This window comes from Oncorhynchus clarkii, chromosome 1, assembly GCF_045791955.1.
Source record: "Oncorhynchus clarkii lewisi isolate Uvic-CL-2024 chromosome 1, UVic_Ocla_1.0, whole genome shotgun sequence".
NCBI lineage: Eukaryota > Metazoa > Chordata > Actinopteri > Salmoniformes > Salmonidae > Oncorhynchus > Oncorhynchus clarkii.
In genome coordinates this window covers 67,035,657-67,053,750 of record NC_092147.1, presented here as the reverse complement: position 1 = coordinate 67,053,750, position 18,094 = coordinate 67,035,657, and positions in this window count along the sequence as shown.

Sequence of the window (18,094 nt, the reverse complement as noted above, 5' to 3'; positions counted from 1 at the left end):
CACTGTAGACTACCTCGAAACAACACTGTAGGGTACTTCGAAACAACACTGTATAACTCAAGAAGATCTAAATGCATATCCAGATGAAACTGACTGAGATCAAATGGTTACGATGCAGATGCTGCATAGACATTTCACCAGGAAACAAAACCCCCAAAAATTATTCTGTGAGAAATGTGGGAGGGTGACCACAAAAATGTGTGTGTAAAACAAGCACCTTTTGCCAGTGTAGCCTGTTCTCTACGAGTAGAGCAGAGACGTGTGTAAAGTAGAGAATCCCGCACACACGCAGAAGCTTCGGGACCTTTAGTTGTTGGGATGAGGGGTCCAGAAAAGTTGGATCTGCAGCCTCGGCTAGTCCTGGATAGACTATTTTAGCTCGTTTTGACGGCAGGGAAATATAGCCAATTTTCAGTGCGGCCTTGAAGACCAAACGCGGCCCTCAGCAATGAGCCATGTGGGATATTTCATCAGAGAACACTGGACGCAGCATTTGTCCTAGGAAGCCTGGGTAATATGCAGCCTGTCGGAAATGTTTGGCTGTGGGTCATGGGTATCCATGCCTCTGATATGGAATGGACTCAGGAGATGCAAACACCTGTGTTTGGCAACAAGTTGAATCTCCCTGGCCCAGCTTGTGATGTGTGTCAGTTCTGACCTAGTTACCAAAGTTTGTCTCCTTTTGTGAAACAGGCCTACACTACCATCATAATACTGACTCTATAAGAGAGAACTTCAAAAGGCTAGTTATTTCAGTAGGCTTGGGTACAACCTCAGTGAATTGGAAGCTTAAAGATAGGCCTCTTTATCAGTATTTGCCGTCACGCTTGAGCCTCCTGTGATTACTGATGTGTGGTGACATGGATATCCCAGATTATGAGGGCTAACAGAGAGCTGTGTTGGACACCACTGTGTGGCCATGGTGGATTGGTCTCACTCCAGCGAGCCAAAATGGATTCCATGACTCCCTAGCTTGCAGCACCATATCTATGTGGTTGTAGTGATGGGGGACTGCAGTAGTGATGGGGGAGTTTGGTCAGGGGTTCTGCTTGGCCAATCTGAGATGCAGGGCTGAAGAATGGCAGGCGTTGCACAGGGGAACCCGTTGTGTTCTGGAGATAATAATCAAACAGCATATGGTTTGTGAGCCCATGTGGTCGCCAGCTCCAGCATTATCAGAGAAAGGCCCACTTCTATATCCTGGAGCTTCCTTTGTCCGGAAATGTCAAGATTTGAATTATCACCCCAAGGAATCCGGTGCAATTCGGTATTGTTTTATTAGAGTCCATTTCTGGCCTGGGGTCCATATTTCATGTTTTGAAGTCTATAATTCCTGGTGCATGACCAGAGATCACCCCAATGTCATATACCCCCACTCCTTTCATATTGGGAGGTTTTACATTAAAAGGCCTTATTTTACACAGTCATGGATGATGACTGTGGCCAGATGATCCGCCAGACAATCGTCATAATTGGATCTGGTGAAGTAGGGAGAAGTAGTTGGAGACTGATTGGACGGGCTTGAGGCACATGAATGATGTAATACTTCTATAACATGTCTCGAACGTGGGAAGGCTGTTCTTGAGTGTAATCAAACACTCATGCATTTTGATGTTAAGCAGAGAATTAAATCATCCTCATTGTCCTCATAATATACAATAGGTAATATTGTTGAAAAAACTCAACCTCTCATCTAGATGTTCTCAGCGCAAGTCATTTTCTGACTGATCAATTCAGAAATTCCCTGAGCTTTTCCTCCTCTTTTCAGAAAACTTCAGGTAGGTACAGCCTCAGGTTTTCTCATTTGGCCTGTGAGTGGAGCCTGTTGAGCCCCTAGAGTAGAGTGTAAGATGGAGGCTGGGCATGTTTTCTCTGAAGAGCTGACTTCCCCGTGTTTTGGAATGCCCTGGAGCAAGTGTTCCTTATGGGAGTTCTCTGAAATGAGACATGCCTAATTTCTGCTGTGGACTGTGAGAGAGTCCATATGCTCCAGTTAAATGGGATATGGAGACAAACAAGGCCTGTTCCCTGTTTATTGATGTTGTATAATGTTTTTTGAGTGTGCGTGTGTACATGGAGGGGGTCACTACGCCACAGAGGTTTATTATTGTGTGTGTAACGCGACGGGTCTCTTCAGACTGCTGTGTATGTGCTTTACGCAGCCATTTAAACCTATTAGTTAGACAGTGTTTTGACATCCATTTCGTAGATCCACTTTAGAACATCACAACACTCTTTTGGTTGAATCAATACACAAATAATGTATGCTTTGTGGAGCCGTGAACTTTGGTGTGTGTGTGTGTGTGTGTGTGTTTAAACAGAGCCGTTTCAGTCCCTTTCTCATTCTCTGGCCTTTTTTCCCACATTGCATGCATCCTACAGTGGAATAGGTTCCCAGGTGGAAACAGATCTCGGTCCTCTCTCCCAAAGGGAGGGGGAGCTGGAATCTATGCACCTTGATTGACTCTCCTGGAATGCAAAATCTGATTCAAACCTATCCACCTCTTTGTCCATGTCACCCGTATCCATGGAGAACAACTGCTGTTGGCAGGGCAGGCCCAGAGGCCCATAGCAGCCCTATCTGCCAGTCTGAGACCAGCGCCAGCAGTGTTTTTGAGAGAGACCAGTAGGCAGATTTAGGACTTGTTTGGTCTATGGGAGAGATCCAGTCTCAGGGGGGGACCCTTGGAATAGACCAAGTTTGGGTTTCAGGGCTTCACAGCTGGGGTGGCATGTGCAGGGTATAGGGGGGAGTTGAAGTTTGCAGAGGTAAATGCCTGAGCATTCAGTGGATATGAGAGGCAGATGAAGATCACAGCAGGTCTGTCTTCTGTGTAGCAGCGGAAGACATCTGGAAAAAGAGAGAGAGAGAGAGAGAGAGAGAGAGAGAGAGCGGTGGATGTTTGAATTGACAGAGCAGGTTCTGGGAACTGACTCTGGTCAGTGTTGTCTGTAGTTACGGCCAGACAGGGACAGATGAGACTGAGATGAGAAATTCAGCTTTTTAAAATCTCTACAGATTTAGAATGAATGGCGCCTCCCCTTTGACATCCCAAAGACGACGTGACGCAAATATAGAACCAAGCCAGAGATACTCAAAAGGATTCTGCCGTTCTCAGAAATATGAACATGCCACCGTCCCATTTTGATTATGAATGGAGTCCTCAAACCTTTTTTTAACCTCAAATATTGAATCCAATAATAACCTGATAATACCCCACCCACCGACCCACCCACCCAAACACACACATACACACCTTCAAGTAGACCAGGTCACCAACCATATTACTCACTGAAAACGTTAAGTTGTCTTTGGTGCCACACAGCTCAGAGCTTATCTTTATTGTGGTCCTTTACTCCAGTGTGGTTGTACAGTATTTAATTTAGAGATGCGTGAAGAAAATGTTATCATGACCCTGGCAACAGTCCTTAACTAAGCAATAGGGATCGGTGCTAATAGCGGTAACAATTTACAAGCAGCATTAGGCATGGTTCATGTTTGATATTTTTTTGTTTTTGCTCAGTTTTATGAGACAAATCTCAGAACCTCTGTTCCAGCTGAAAGGGAGGAGGGAGTAGTGAGAAGGGGGAGATGGGGATCAGGGGGGTTGTGGTTGAAGGAATGTAAGAATGTCTTGTCAGTCATAACTCCACTCTGCTGGACGTACGCTTGTGTTTGCGGCCAAGTCTGTTTTTTCCATTTAGGCTTCCACCTTCTCGAGGACGAAACCTGATGCTTCGTGTGATTTGGGTTTTTAACTTTGTTTGTCTTTGCTGTGGACATGTCATCCTTCATCAGGCCTGTGTTTATTTTGATATTCTGTTTTGGGGGGGGGGGGGGGGGGGGGGGGGGGGGGGGGGGGGGGTGACAGAAATAGACAATTGATTGGGCACAGTCTTGATATTTCTCAGGGGAAGTGCAGTGATATCCTGTGGTCTGAAGTCCTCCATCTTGGTCTGAATGTGCTTGGTCATAATTTGTGGAAATTATATAGCAGCACCAATAAACATTCTTTATGAGAAAATACAGAGTGACTGGCCCGAGCTTCGTAGACAGACGGGACATCATTCTTTATTTCTCAGAAGCCACACTAGACCACTTTTCTTTGCGCAGTTCTTATTTTCATTCCCTCACAGGTATGTCTCAAACTCAGCATCACTTCACAACGGGATTCATTGAAAACGTATTCATTAATGGAAAATCTCCACCCAAAAACTATTAGTCCATTGTTGACATAGTCCCAAAATGTTTTGCTTGTCAGCAATCAAGTTAAGATACAGTATGTAACTTTCAAAATACAGAAATCATCCCCGTATGATGTATTCTGCATCATATGATGCTGCGTTTTGTATCATATGGGGAGGATTTCCGTATTTTGAAAGTTACATGTCTTGAAAACTTGAAACAAAATGAAACAAATAGCAAAACATTGTTTTGGGGTGGAAATGTCCTTTTAAGCGATTAGATTAAGTGTTGCTGCATTGTTTTGAAAGGTTAGTAGATTGTTTACAGCCATCACAGCTGTGTGTTTGATTAATTTGTTTGGCCACAGGATCCACTGCTTTGACTAATGAGCCCGATGACAGTTTACAACACATTTCCAACACATGAGCCTCAACTTGTGACATTGCGGTGTCCACGCTAATGACAAACAGCAGACTTAGTGCAATGGACCTTTTCTCACTACTGACATTGTAACATACTGTAGATGTGGCTGCATACCTGTGGTTGGAACACTGGATGCTTTCCTAATTCTAGCTCTTTTCTGACTTTCAGGGTCCTCTGATAGAGTGAGGTAAGGGGACATGAGGGACCATTAGGGAGGGAGAGGGACGGGGCAGTTTGTAGACAGGGTATTATTTCAGAGTATCCGAAGGCCAAGCTTTGCAGCAATTTTTCTGTGAGGCAAAATAGGCCCGGCAGGAGCTTAGATAGAATCAGAAGCTCATCTTACTGTTCTCCGAGCTGCAGGAACACTTCAAGGACTCGGTGCACATTGGTGTCCAACTGGTAATAACTCTAGCATCGGGGCTGGATACATTCTGGTGTACATGGAGATAACCCCAGGCACTGGCAGTTAGCTTTATTACCTTTGACAGTCTTTACTGCTCAAATATCAAACACATAGAGATACAAATCTTTTAAGACAGGGTAAAATATTTTTGCTCGTACACTGTTTTTCCTTTCTAGATTTGTAGGCCTACAATTCGGGGTTGTTCCTCTTATAATCAAACTAAGGCCGTGTTGTGGTCCCTTTAAGCAGGTAATTATCCAACAGCCAATACTCATTTAAAGCCCCTTTTAACACTGCTTGGTGTGTAGTGTAAAGCTGGCCAAATGCCAACCCTGGGTAAAGACGCACATGGCACACATGGTAAAGACATTGAGTTCTTCCCCATTTATTTCAGCAATGCAACCAATGTCTGCTCTCGGAGCTTCTGTTTTAATAACTTCAAGCACGGCAACCCCCCCCCCACCCCCCTTCTTTCTCTTGTAACCCTATAGGAAGAGGCATTGGCTCCTAAAATCCACATTGCACCTCATTTTTGCTCTTGGCAGCAGAGTCGTTGGTTATGAATTGAAGTGGGGATTGAGCCTCCAACCCGGTGGTCCTAGGAGAGTTCTGATGTCTGTGCTATGTCACATTACCAGTGTGTCTTAGCTGGGTGGATGCATTTGTCTAACTCAGCACAGAAAGATGAGAGAAGTCGTTATGGAAGTGGAACCTCAGGGAACCTAACAAGCTTGTTTTGGTTGTTTTAAGAGCTGGAGAGATTATGAATATGACTAATTGCCATGTAGAAGTCAAGCTGTGATTTGGACCTAATGATGATATATGTCAGCAGCACACTGAGATATATGGAGCACTGATGTCATATATAATATGCTAACTGCAGCAACCCTTGGTGGTCACAGCCAAGAAAAGGTTCTTAGCGGTAAATCCATAATGTCAGCTTGAAAAAACGAAGGATTATAAGAGTAAACATCAACTGCAAGGTCTTACGTATTCATAACTCTTGAAACACTAGAATTGTATGCATAACAGTCATTTGCAGACATGACAAAATATTCCATAGATATGTCTTGGCGACCTGTTGATATGGTTTATGTACCGTACCGTACCTTGTTTGTTTTTGTAGGTCTGTTTTTACAGGGGTCAACTGTTGATTCATTCATCAGATTTTGAAAACAATAACACACACCTAGATCACGTCTCAAATCCATCTCTCAGCAAAGCCGTCAGTGGATATGCATACACATTAGCCCTGAAAGGATGAATGGAGGAATGCTAGCTTGCATAATGCATTTACTGCTGTAAGCATAAAACATTCCAAAGTGCTCAAATGTTTTGTCCCCCGTTGTAGAGATGTTGTTTTAACTTGACCCACATTGCCATTTTTCTTGGGTGAATAATGTTTGTGGGTCAAGGAGTTCTGGGGTTTCCTCTCATTGACGCCTCCTGCCTGTGTGGACAAGAGTAAGAGCATGGCGCCTTGTTGCCGCTAGCTATGTACTGTAGCTAACAGTCGTATGCTCCATGGTCCACCCTGCAGATGTGCCAGGCCTATTATTAAAAAGCTGTAATAGAGGAAGTACTGTAAATTAATGTTATTGTACTGGCATTGAGGTAACCTTTAGGCGGCAAACTATTTGGACAGATTGACATAAGCTTTCCTGAGATAATATCAAGTCCTAAGCATTTTATTTGGGGAAGTAGGCATGGTAAATAATCGCAATTACGCAATCAGATGAGAGGAAATCAAGAGAGCCCTAACACAGTTTCCCTATCATAGGCTTTTTGCTCCAGTAATTTTTTGCTAAGCATTGTATTTAGCTCTACAGTACTATACCAAATCCCTCCCAATAAACCCGAGCAAACAGAGCACTGGGTCTTCCCTTAAACCTCTCCACCTCTGACAAAACTAAACTCACCCACTTTGGGCCCCGGTCCCAAAACTACAGGATAATGTCCAAATAACTCCTGATGTTTTTAAACATAAGCAAATGAAATGTAGCTGCCACGTGCTCTCCCAGCCATGCATTCAAATCCCTCCGAGTTGTTTCCTTTGGCTGATAACAAACAGCTTTAGGAAGTGCGCAGTGCATGACATATTGGTTTTCATGACAGGCCCGTGGACCTGTGAAGGCTATTTAACAGCTACATTAAGGCCTTCTAGGGTTACAGTGGGAGCATCCTCGAGAAGGCGTTGGAGGAGGCTTTTCCGGAGTTCGCTGGTAAAAGCTCCTGAAACACAGCACGTGTTTGCTCGGTGGACTTTCCACGTTTCCCGCAGTCCCTCCCTGTTTTAAAGTAAGTAAGAGCCTCATTTCTTTAGCATCTGCCGGATAATGCAGGTGTTAGTACAATCCTAGCCCTTTTTGTTGATCATAGCTTTATTTGTGTGAGCCTGAACCGCAGACCAGTAGCTGTGGTGTTTTAAGAAAGGTGAGGTTGCCCTCCATTTCACATTCCTGTCTTTTCAAAGGCCTCCTCTGGCAATGAAATCAAATCGCCCCCCCCCCCCCCCCCCCCCCCCCCCGTGCCACTTTGGTGTCCTGTTAATTCATGGCCTTAAGGTCCAACAACAGCTCCGTCTGTACAAAAGAAAATCAAGTCGGCTTGAATGAAACTTCAGTACAATTTGAATGCAAACCCGCTATTAAGTCAATGAAAGAGGAGACCAATGCTCAGTTGCAAAAGCCTGATGGTGTATTTCCAATGATTATGTGAATTAGCAAGTCAGGGAAATGTAACCTAGTATCCTGCAGCACTGCTGTTTAACCTAATTGTCTAATGACATAGTTTATGCTTTAAATGTATGTTTCAAATGCTCTGGGTACAGTGTTAGTTACATAGTGTGGCAGCCAGTGGGGAGTTGTACTGCCACTGACTAGAGTGGTATACTACGAAGCAAGCTAGATCTACTCAGGCTTTTATAAAGCTAGCTTCACATTCCAGGTCAGGCTTCAGCCATACTACGGAGATGGATATTGCTTGTCCTCTTGCTGCCAACTCTAGCAGGCTTGCAATGCCGCACATGGCTAATCGAATGGCACCCTCTTAATTGAGACAATGCTGAAACATAAATCCATGGGCGAGTCAGTGCCACATTTAAATTTTCGGTGAATGAAAGAAAGGTTATCTTGCAAACTCAGAAGGCAATGGTGTGAAATAGTCTTTTAGGAGTGCCGTCATTGGTGTGCTTATCACACTCCTATCGCACCTTCTGTGGAACATTCTTGTTGCGTTGTGGCCATATAGCATAATCTATCAAATGGTTTTGGAACCTCTTACCCTGGCAATTTGACTGTTAAACTCATGGGTATACTAACAATGGCTGCCAGTCTTGACTTGAATGGGAACTGCCATCTAAGGATTATGTTTCTACTATGGTTGGTTGCTTGACGCTACAGTAGGTAGTGCGTATGGCCCACTACGTCACTGGGGCTGAGCTCCCTGCCATCCAGGACCTCTATACCAGGCGGTGTCAGGAAGGTTCTAAAAATGGTCAAAGACTCCAGCCACCCAAGTCATACTCTTAATTAAATATTTAATAAATCATCTTGCTCAAATGAAGGAGATGTTGACATTCTTTGCGTGAGGGAGGGTATCTGATTACATTGGTCCCCAACTCGTGGTCTAGAAACTTCATTCAGGATAAATGTATTAATCTACCCCAGAGCAGGTTAGTTCTGAAGGATTCATTGCCATATAAAATGTGCCTGGCTAAAAGGTGAGCCACTTTCATGGTACCGTGAACTCAGTTGACCAAAGTCACCTCGCTAACTTCTCAAACCTGGTTTGTGGGATTGGACTCAGAGCAAGGTTTCTGATAGGCGGCTCATGATAGGCAATAAAAGCTCACAACCTAAATTAAATTAAAATGTTCAGCAAATAACTTGCGAACAGAGCTACCTGCTCGCTCAGGCCTCGCTCTCGTGCTAAACCAGCAGCTGATAAGTGTGGTGGCTGATCGAGTAGCCAGCCACACCCTTAATGAGCCTTTTGAAGTCAGCTGTGCCTGTGTTCTCATGCCAGTGGGTGCATACCAGGCTGACTAAATGGCTTGTGGTGCTGGTGCCCCTCACGGCGCCACACTTCCTTCTCATGAGGAAGGCTCGTAGATCCCCCATCCCAAGGCTTCAAGCTGATGGGCGCATTCCAGGCTGACCACATGGCTTGTAGTGGCGCCCTAGTAGTAGGGTAGAGGATTTCTTCTGTGGCAGCTTCAGTGGCACAGGACTTCTTTAGGGCATGAGGGCAGTGACTGTGCAGGCTCTTCTGGTTGACACTGAACAGGCCAGCAGCAAGTCAGCTCCAGCAGACCATCATGGAAGGAAAGTCTTCTGCAGAGTGAGTCTGATAGAACCTGCGCCACCTCCTTAACGGTGGTTTGGTGTGGTCGCAACTATTGTAACTGAGTCAATCATCTTCAGTAAGACCGCATGGGCATCAGGATTCATGGGACGTGGGCATAATTTTCACTGTTGTCAATCCATTTCACAGCTGCCACACCAGTCATCACGACAGCAAGGGCACAGAGTCAAATGGTGTGTGGTTTCTCCACACCATTCATACAGACCAGGGAGGTCTTCAGGGACACTAGTAGACTTATTGGGAACAGAGGGAGATCAAAAGTGCTCCACTGTTCATTTTCAGCCCACCAATTCTCCTCCTAAAAGGTAGAAGCGCATGACATCAACTGCCTTTAGTGACCTTTTCAGATAGTGTTTGCTGTATGTAATTCCACTTTTTTGGGGGGTTCATCTTACATGAAGTCCAGAAGGAACCTTGCACCATTTTCTTCCAGCCACTCACACACCCCTAGGTACAGGCACCATACTTGCAGTTATCTTGTCTTTGCCATCTAAACCCCAAAACAACTCACCATGCCTGCAAGGAGCAATGTACCAGAAACACAACCTAGCTCAAGGTCATCCGGTAGAGCTCTGCCAGCATTTTCCACTGAATGTGGAAGCCAGGGTGCCCCTGACCAGAACTAGGCTAGGTTTCAAATAGAGGGTAAATTCAAAACAAAAGCACTTTTATTGCCAAGAAGGTTACAAACTAAATGTTCAGCAAACAGAGCTACCCATGCTCTGAGGCCTCTCTCTCTAGTGAGGGAACCCAGCAGCTGATAAGTGTGGTGGCTGATTGAGTAGCCAGCCACACCCTTAATGGGCCTATTGAAGTCAGCTGTGCCTGCGTTCATTTTCAAGCCAGTGGGTGCGTTCCAGGCTGACTACATGGCTTGTGGTGCTGGTGACGGCATTCATAGGAACACCAAAATACTAATGTACAGCAGCCTACATTTATAGTGTCTTTCATCACTAGACATGCAAAACCATTAATATACTGCAAGTTCATACAGTAATCACAAGTCAAAGGCGGACGGGTACAGCTATCCGAGGGTATTCAAATAGATTACATATGTCAAACTGATTCCACATAGAACTGAGTGTCTGTGGGTTTTCGCTCCTCCCTTGTACTTGATTGATGAATTAAGGTCACTAATTAGTAAAGAACTCTCCTCACTTAGTTGTCTAGGTCTTAATTGGAATGATAAACCAAAAACCCACAAACACTAGGCCCTCCATGGAATGAGTTTGACACCACTGAAACAGATCCTGCTCTTGGAATTTATCCAGAACCTGTAATTGGAACTAGATTCCACTGGAGCCACAATTCATTTGTTGCTGTTTCAAGTCCATGATTTAAATAGAGGAAAATATGGCAGTTGTAGAAACAAAGGGAGATTTCTGCACCTCTCCAATAAACCACTCACTTCAATGGAGTGGAGGAAGCCTTTCTGCCCAGTCTGGAGGGCTGTTCAACTTTTAAATGTATTGCTCTCCCTCCCGAGAGCAATTTGGGAGAATAATGGTAAAGTCAGATTAATGGTGGCTCTTCTGGCACAAACACAATGGCGTCTTTGTGGTGATCTGCTTTAAGAGGCACTGTGTAATTATTTAATCTCAGGCTTAGTGACGTTCTCTGGTCCAACAGTTGTTTGGGAAAATATTTCAGTCTCCACCAAGCCAATCGGAAATAGGTGTGCTCCCATTTTCTCTCTTTCAGACATTCCAGGAATGGTGATGGACTGAATCAAGATGTTTTATTTGTGTGCAGAAAGTAAAAGGCAGGTCCTCTGATCAAGGGGTTTTCAAACTTTTCAAACTTGCAACCAGGGACTCCCATCATATGTTAGTAAAAAAAAATGAAGTCACGTCTTGTCTTGTCATCAGGTGAATAATAATTGCAAAGAGAAGTAATTAACATTTTAAAATCAATAGATTTGTTAGACAGTTTCATTACTTTGACCTCTACATTTAATTGGAAAATGATGTGTAAACATAGCATATTAGCTAGAAAGGTATCTTGGCGGTTTTTTGCTGTTGTAAAGCTAATTTCCAGCAATTCTACACAGTTTGGCATGGAGCTGAGAGACAATTTTGCCGTTTTAAAGCTAATTTATTGAAATTCTATAAATTTTGCCATGGCTAATGCTGTGTTCCTCTGCTCAAACACAAAATCAATGGTCATGTGTCCTGAATGCCATTTTTATGTTTAATTCTACCTGTCTTGCTTTTATTTGATTGTTACTTCTCAAAGATGGTATTATTTAACATATATATATATTTATAGTTCAATATCTTTTCTGCATGCTTTCCATCTGGTCGTTTAAGTTGACACTGAAACTGTTTTTCCATCCACTTAGATGGCCAGTGGTAATTTAGACAGGCCTACTGTGATCGGTGTTACCCTGCTTTGACAACCAACAACAGAAAGTCATTCTTATTACATTGGTAATTTACTTCGCAGCATTTGAAGCTTTTCTCATGGTCTGATATTGCAGTGCTTTTTTTTACATGTATCCATCAATCTGGTCACTTCTCTCTGCACAGACACACTTCTCTCTGCACACTGTACAGTATGTAAACCATTGGAGGGGGTGGGGCATTTAAATGGAGTACACCATTTGGTTCCCCCACTCCCCCTTAGCTTATTGACTCTTTATCTAAAGTTATTTTCCAATGGCTTCCATGTTCCATGGTAACTAATGGAGCCAGAGTCCCCCATGCATCTACACCCACCTCTTCGCCATGAACAAGCTTATACACTAAACGGCACATAGGAAATGTGTCTGGATGTGTATGTTTGTGTTCCACTGAAACGTGTACACAATATTCTGCTTTTGTTGGACGGCCAAAGCAATATCACTCGTGGGGTTTGAAAGTAATTTCTCAGTAGTAGTATAGAGCATCTTTTCATGAACATTGGCCTCCCCTCTTTTCACTGTGACATTTTCTCATAACATGACGTCAGCGAAGCATGAGCCAAAAAAAATCTCTCGCGCCTTTAAAACTATGAGCCGTGTTTAACAAGGCAACAAACCTACAAGGGCTCCTTGTGAACGGGTCTGTGAACTGTCACCTTTGGATACACTGAGTGGATGGCGGGACCTCTGTCTGGATTGGATCACTCTGCTTAACATTGGCTCCCTCTGGCTTGCTCTCTACTGTTCTAGACATGCTGTCTTTTCACATGGACTCTCTCCCCAGGACCAGCTGAAATGAGCAGAGGAAGGGATTTGTGATGAACTGTTGATTTGTCTAAACGTGATATTTTTGTGGAGCACTGGGAACCTGATAGGGCCGTTGTTAGCGTTTATTGGTTCCCTGTGGATGGCAGGACGGCAGAGGTGCAGAGGTGCAGGGAGAGGCCAATCCCATTCTTTAAAAGAAGTCAACTAATCTCCCTCGCCTTTAGGACCAGCCGCATATCCATATTTTTGGGGGGAAGCTGAGAAAGTTTATATATATATATATATATATGACAAGGTTATATATAACCATAGTGAAGAGGCATGAATTTTGCAGAATGATTTTTCCAGATTTCAATAAGAGGTGGACGTTTTTCTCTCATTGACAGAGGTGCAAAAGTTCAGACCCTTTTTATTCTTCAACAGTTACAACCCCCTGAGTAAATCCTGTCCTCTGCTTGCATAATTGCAACTGAAAAAGTGTAAAAGTACATTTACAGAGAGCAAAATTTATTGACTGTTACTGCAAAGTATTAGTTTCCCCTCAAAAATCAGGAAATGTGAATGTTTCGTGTCTTGAGCATTATGCGATTTATGATAGCCCTTCGGTGTGTGTGGTAGAGCAAGTTCTGTTGATAATGAAATTTGACCCTTTTTCTGCCTAAAATAGCCTCGTTAAATTATCACCTGGCTGTGGCACACACCCTGTTGTACTTTTGGCTATTGAAAGCAGTGCCCCCTACTGGTCCCTCCGACACCACTTCCAGCATCAACCTGTCCTGGATGATCTTTAATAAAAGTGCCGAACAACCATACCCAGCCCTGCTTTAAGATGCAACAGGATGAGAGCAAGGGTGTTCTTTTTCAGCATTAGCACTACCACGGTCCATTCAATAGCATGGCTCCAGACTTTCCACAGCACAAAGCTGACTTTTTCGAATGCTGCAAGGTTCTCACCCTAAAAATGTCCAATGAGACTGACCCCTGGGTATTGGCTATATTTTACATAAGGCTAAAACAGACAGTGTCCTTACACTGCAGCCTATTCCATATCACCCCGTGGTTTCTCCTGTCTGGTCTAGTGTATTGGAAGCTTTCTACTACCCTTACAGTACATTTCACATTTGTGCCGGCCACTTGTTTACAAGGGCAATTGGAGAAGCAGGGAATCCAGGAGATTGGCTCAGGAAGAGGGGGTCGGGAGGGTATTTTCAGCACCGGAATTCTGTGGGTTATTCCTGGATATATATCGCAGGACACGGATCATCTCAAGATGGTAACCCACCTGCCCATAGGCCTCTGATCCAGTGTACTCAACCGACACGAAAGGTCATGTGAATTTAGCCTCAAGCTAGGGATATGACAGCCTTTTTGAAGTTTTGAGTTACTGTGGATGGATATGAAAATGTCCCCCACCCATAAAAATAAAGTATGTGTTTTGGTTATTCGTTTTGTAGGAGGAGGTGACGCTGAAACTCTCATTGTGCAGAGAGAACAAGCTTTGTGTCTGTTGTGGAGTTGAAGACAGACACAACTATCACTCAAACCAAAGCTCATTGTCACTGTTAGTCGGTGCTGTTTAAGATGAGGGAGGACATTTATTATTTAATTTGCATGGCCTTATTTCTATTACAGCATATTGGATGGCTGTCATTCACATTCCATTCACCCAGTTCAACGTAACAGCAATAGGTTTAGGCTACTACACGATACTCAAATTTCCCTATACCCATCATGAGGTTGCTACAACCTAGCCTATGAATGAAAGTTTACAACGTAGATGCACACAGGTCGAGACAGACAGTGAAACACTCAATTCCGCCTTGCACACTTTTGCCTGCATCTAGCTGATATAGGATGTAATCATTATTCCAACAGTTGCAAACAAGAGTTTCTATTGGACAAATTCAGGTATGTTTATCCCTGTTTCGTTCCATTTGCTTCCATTTAAGAAACGTTTTTCAACTGAATTGGCGGAATGAATTCACCCGTGATCACACGTAAACACAGTTCACTTTCATAGCAGCCGCGGTGTATTCCTTCTCGCATCTGTGCGCTCTCCTCCTCTCACCTTTTCCCTTCGCTTGTGGACTTTAATGCACAATACATCCACTTTTTTTTGAGCAGGCAAAATAAACTTTCCAAGCCGAACCATAACATAACCGCTACACACAGCCTACATCGTCGTCACCATATTCGCTAAAGTAACGTCACAGTCATCACAGTTAATAGAATTAACACGTTAGTAAACCCGCTACAATCATGCAGTAACGTTACAGTGTACAGTCAGTAAGGAGTGACAATAAATTAGTAAAACCAAAAGCTTACCGTGACTTGGAAGTGTTCCAGTGTTGTCTGATAGTCATAGCCAGCTAGCTAACATAGCATCCCTCTGTTTGAGCAGGGTGTTTGAGTAGGCTAAACTAGCTAGCTGCATTTGCTAGCTAAGTAAGTGAAACTGAAAGTGAACAAAAAGGACGATCTCTCTATCTCTCTCTTGCTTCTCCTTCCTTTTGGAAGAAATTAATTTGCTCAAAACTGTTCAACTATTGTCTTTCTCTCTTTTTGAATGAACAACTCACCACATTTTATGTGCTACGGTGCTAGCTAGCTGTAGCTTATGCTTTCAGTACTAGATTCCTTCTCTGATTCTGTGATTCGGTGGACATAATTTCAGTTAATTCCTCAAAAGATCTGATAGGTTGGAGGATGTCCTCCGGAAGTTGTCTTAGTTACTGTGTAAGGGGGTGGGAACCATAAGCCTCATAGGTTTTGCTTTGAAGTCAATGTACGCAGAGCAGAACGGAAGCTAGCTGTCCTCCGGCTGCACCATGGTGCTACCCTACAGAGTACTGTAGACCTTCATTGCAAAAAGTGTGTTTTAATCAATTATTTGGTGCCATTTGAATATATTTAGTATAGTTTTATCTAAAAAAGGATAACTTTTAAAAATAAGAACAGTAAAACATTTTATGAAATTCACTGAGGATGGTCCTCCCATTCCTCCTCCGAGGAGCCTCCACTGCCCAGTGTTGGGTAGATGCTTGCCCTCTGAACTATTTATTATAAGTGGTGAGGGACGGGGACACGCCCAAGAGATTGCATGTAGACATGCAACATTATACATCCATTTCCGACCGCAACCAGCTCCTTACATAAGCAGGACAACAGGTGTCAGTCGTAGTTTGACAGCATTTAGCTCGACTGAAGAGAAGCTTGGTGCTTGGCTTGCTCGATATCATTGCATCGAAACAACTTCCTCTTTTATGTGTGTGTCTGTCTGTGTTGCATGTGTCGCCTTTGGCCCGTAGCGTGTAAAGCTTTGGCCTCAGCACCCCTGCATTGTATTACTGGACTTGTGTGGGTGCCATCACATGGGCTATATTTGCAGATGGGCGTGCTTTGGCGAGAATCCCGTCTTTTAGCATTGTGCACGAGCTTGCAACGCAATGCTTCATTTCTGTCTTTTTTAATAATTGAATTATTCCTTTTTTTGCCTGCATATTGAAGACTGGCCAGCACTTCCACACACAGTTCAGCACAGTTTCTCTAGTTTCTAGTTTCATAAGCTGCCAATATCCCTTTCCATGACATTCAGAGCTGCATATACACAGTCAGTACAGATCTAGAATGACTGTGCAATATGTGAAGATGTTGGCTTGGTATGAGTAGGCCCAGCCTGGGTAAAGGGATATTGCTTTAGTGGGTGTGGAGTGTAACCGGTGACTAACTGCCGGTTGTTTCTCAACCAGGGCGTCCTGGGTCGAGGGGAAAGAGAGGTCGCAATGGTGATCCAGGTAGGTTTACAGTACTGTACCTGCCCTCCACTGTCCATTAGACACCTATAGGCCTGTAACACAAAACAGGTGAAGAAACATCATAAGCACACTAAATCCGGTGAAAACAGCAATCGCTTCTCACATGTTACGCTGACAATGACCTTGTTGGCGAAGGCAATATAATAAGTGTTTGTATGTGTTTTTTGAGGAATATATTGTGGCGAGGATATTGGTGAATGTTCCACCAGATTGAGTTTAGTGTTTTGATTCTGAATTGTGATGCAGTGAAAGCAAAATGTGTCAGCCAGGAACGCGATCACCGCCCATTCTGGAGTAACCAAACATCTCCTGTGGGTTTTACCCATTCAGGTTTGAAATTCCTTGCACCTAGGTTGACTATAGCCGAGGGTAGCGTCCAAAATAGTCAGCAGAAGTTGAGACAGAATCCTCCTCAAATACTAGAAACAAAGCCTCACAAAAAAACAGGAAAGGAAAGAGTAATGCAGCCCCCAAAGGGAAAGTTTTGTCACCCCTGACCAGATCATCTGTTATTCCTGGATGTTATTGCTCATGTCAGACTGATCTCAGGCCTGTAGGAGAGGCCAGACAGTCTGCACTCCCTCTGTCCGTTTGGAGAGTCATTTGGGTAAGGGCGGCTACCTCTTTTAGGGCTGTTTGTCTTACGTCTGTGACAGCTACTTGCAGTAAAATAAGTCAGGTTTAAGAGTGACCTTTAGACTCTGGCCTCCTTCATTACAGTGTGGCTCCATGTCGGGGTTCTCGGGATCCTGAGCCCCAGGATTCTGTCTCCTCCTCACTGAACAGAATACTTGTCGGGTTCCAGACCATTTAACAGACAAACCATCATGTGCCTACTTCCATTCCCATTTTTCACACTGTTTTTAATGCAAACAGTCTGGAAAACCCTCATTATCCAATTTTTTTCCTTCCAGTTCAGGCATTTATTTTACTCATACAATCCTTAACTAGGACCAGACAAATATGCCACTGAGAAGATAATGCTGGTGATTTGATGTGACGTTAAAGGGAAGGGATTTGTCAACAGTGATTTTCCTCACTGTTCTGTGATTGATGTGACGCCATCTTTTGTGACCCTGTCTTGATTTTGCAGTAATTGATTCTGTCTGGTGACTGAGGTCTTTCTGATTAGCCTTCCGAAAGGTCAGCGGGGGGCGTGGTCACAATGTAAGAAATATACCTGCTCCTAGGCTCTGATTACTAGTGGAACATTGCCTCTGTACCTGCCATGTTTTTCTGATGAGAGTTTTAAAGGTTTATGTAACCGTTCAGACGGGGCTCATGGAGTACAACGTAGGAGTGAAATAAAATGTTAATTCAGGGAAGTATTTTCAAAGAACCAGTTTCCAGGATTTCGAGTAAGCATGGCGAGAAGAGAAACTCCATTGAACGTGCTTTTTATTCCAGGAGAAAGGGTGTCTGTGGAGATGTCTCTGCGCAATGGAAAAAAGTCAATGCAATGAGTAGTGCATTAATCTTAACTGGGTGTGGAGGAAGCTCTTGAGGAGCGACGCCGGTTTGGCGTTGGGCTCAGGCTACAGGCGGTGTAGTGTCATTTGGCATCTTCCTGGCACCAGTTTCCCTCTCTCCATCCCTGTTCTCATCAATCCAGGAATTGGTAGGCAGACAATTTCCAACACTGCCAGGGAGGGGAAACGTCTCAAGGCTAGGAATGACCATCTTATGGGAGGGCTGAGAGAGATTTTGGAGTCGGGCTCCCCAAAATGAAT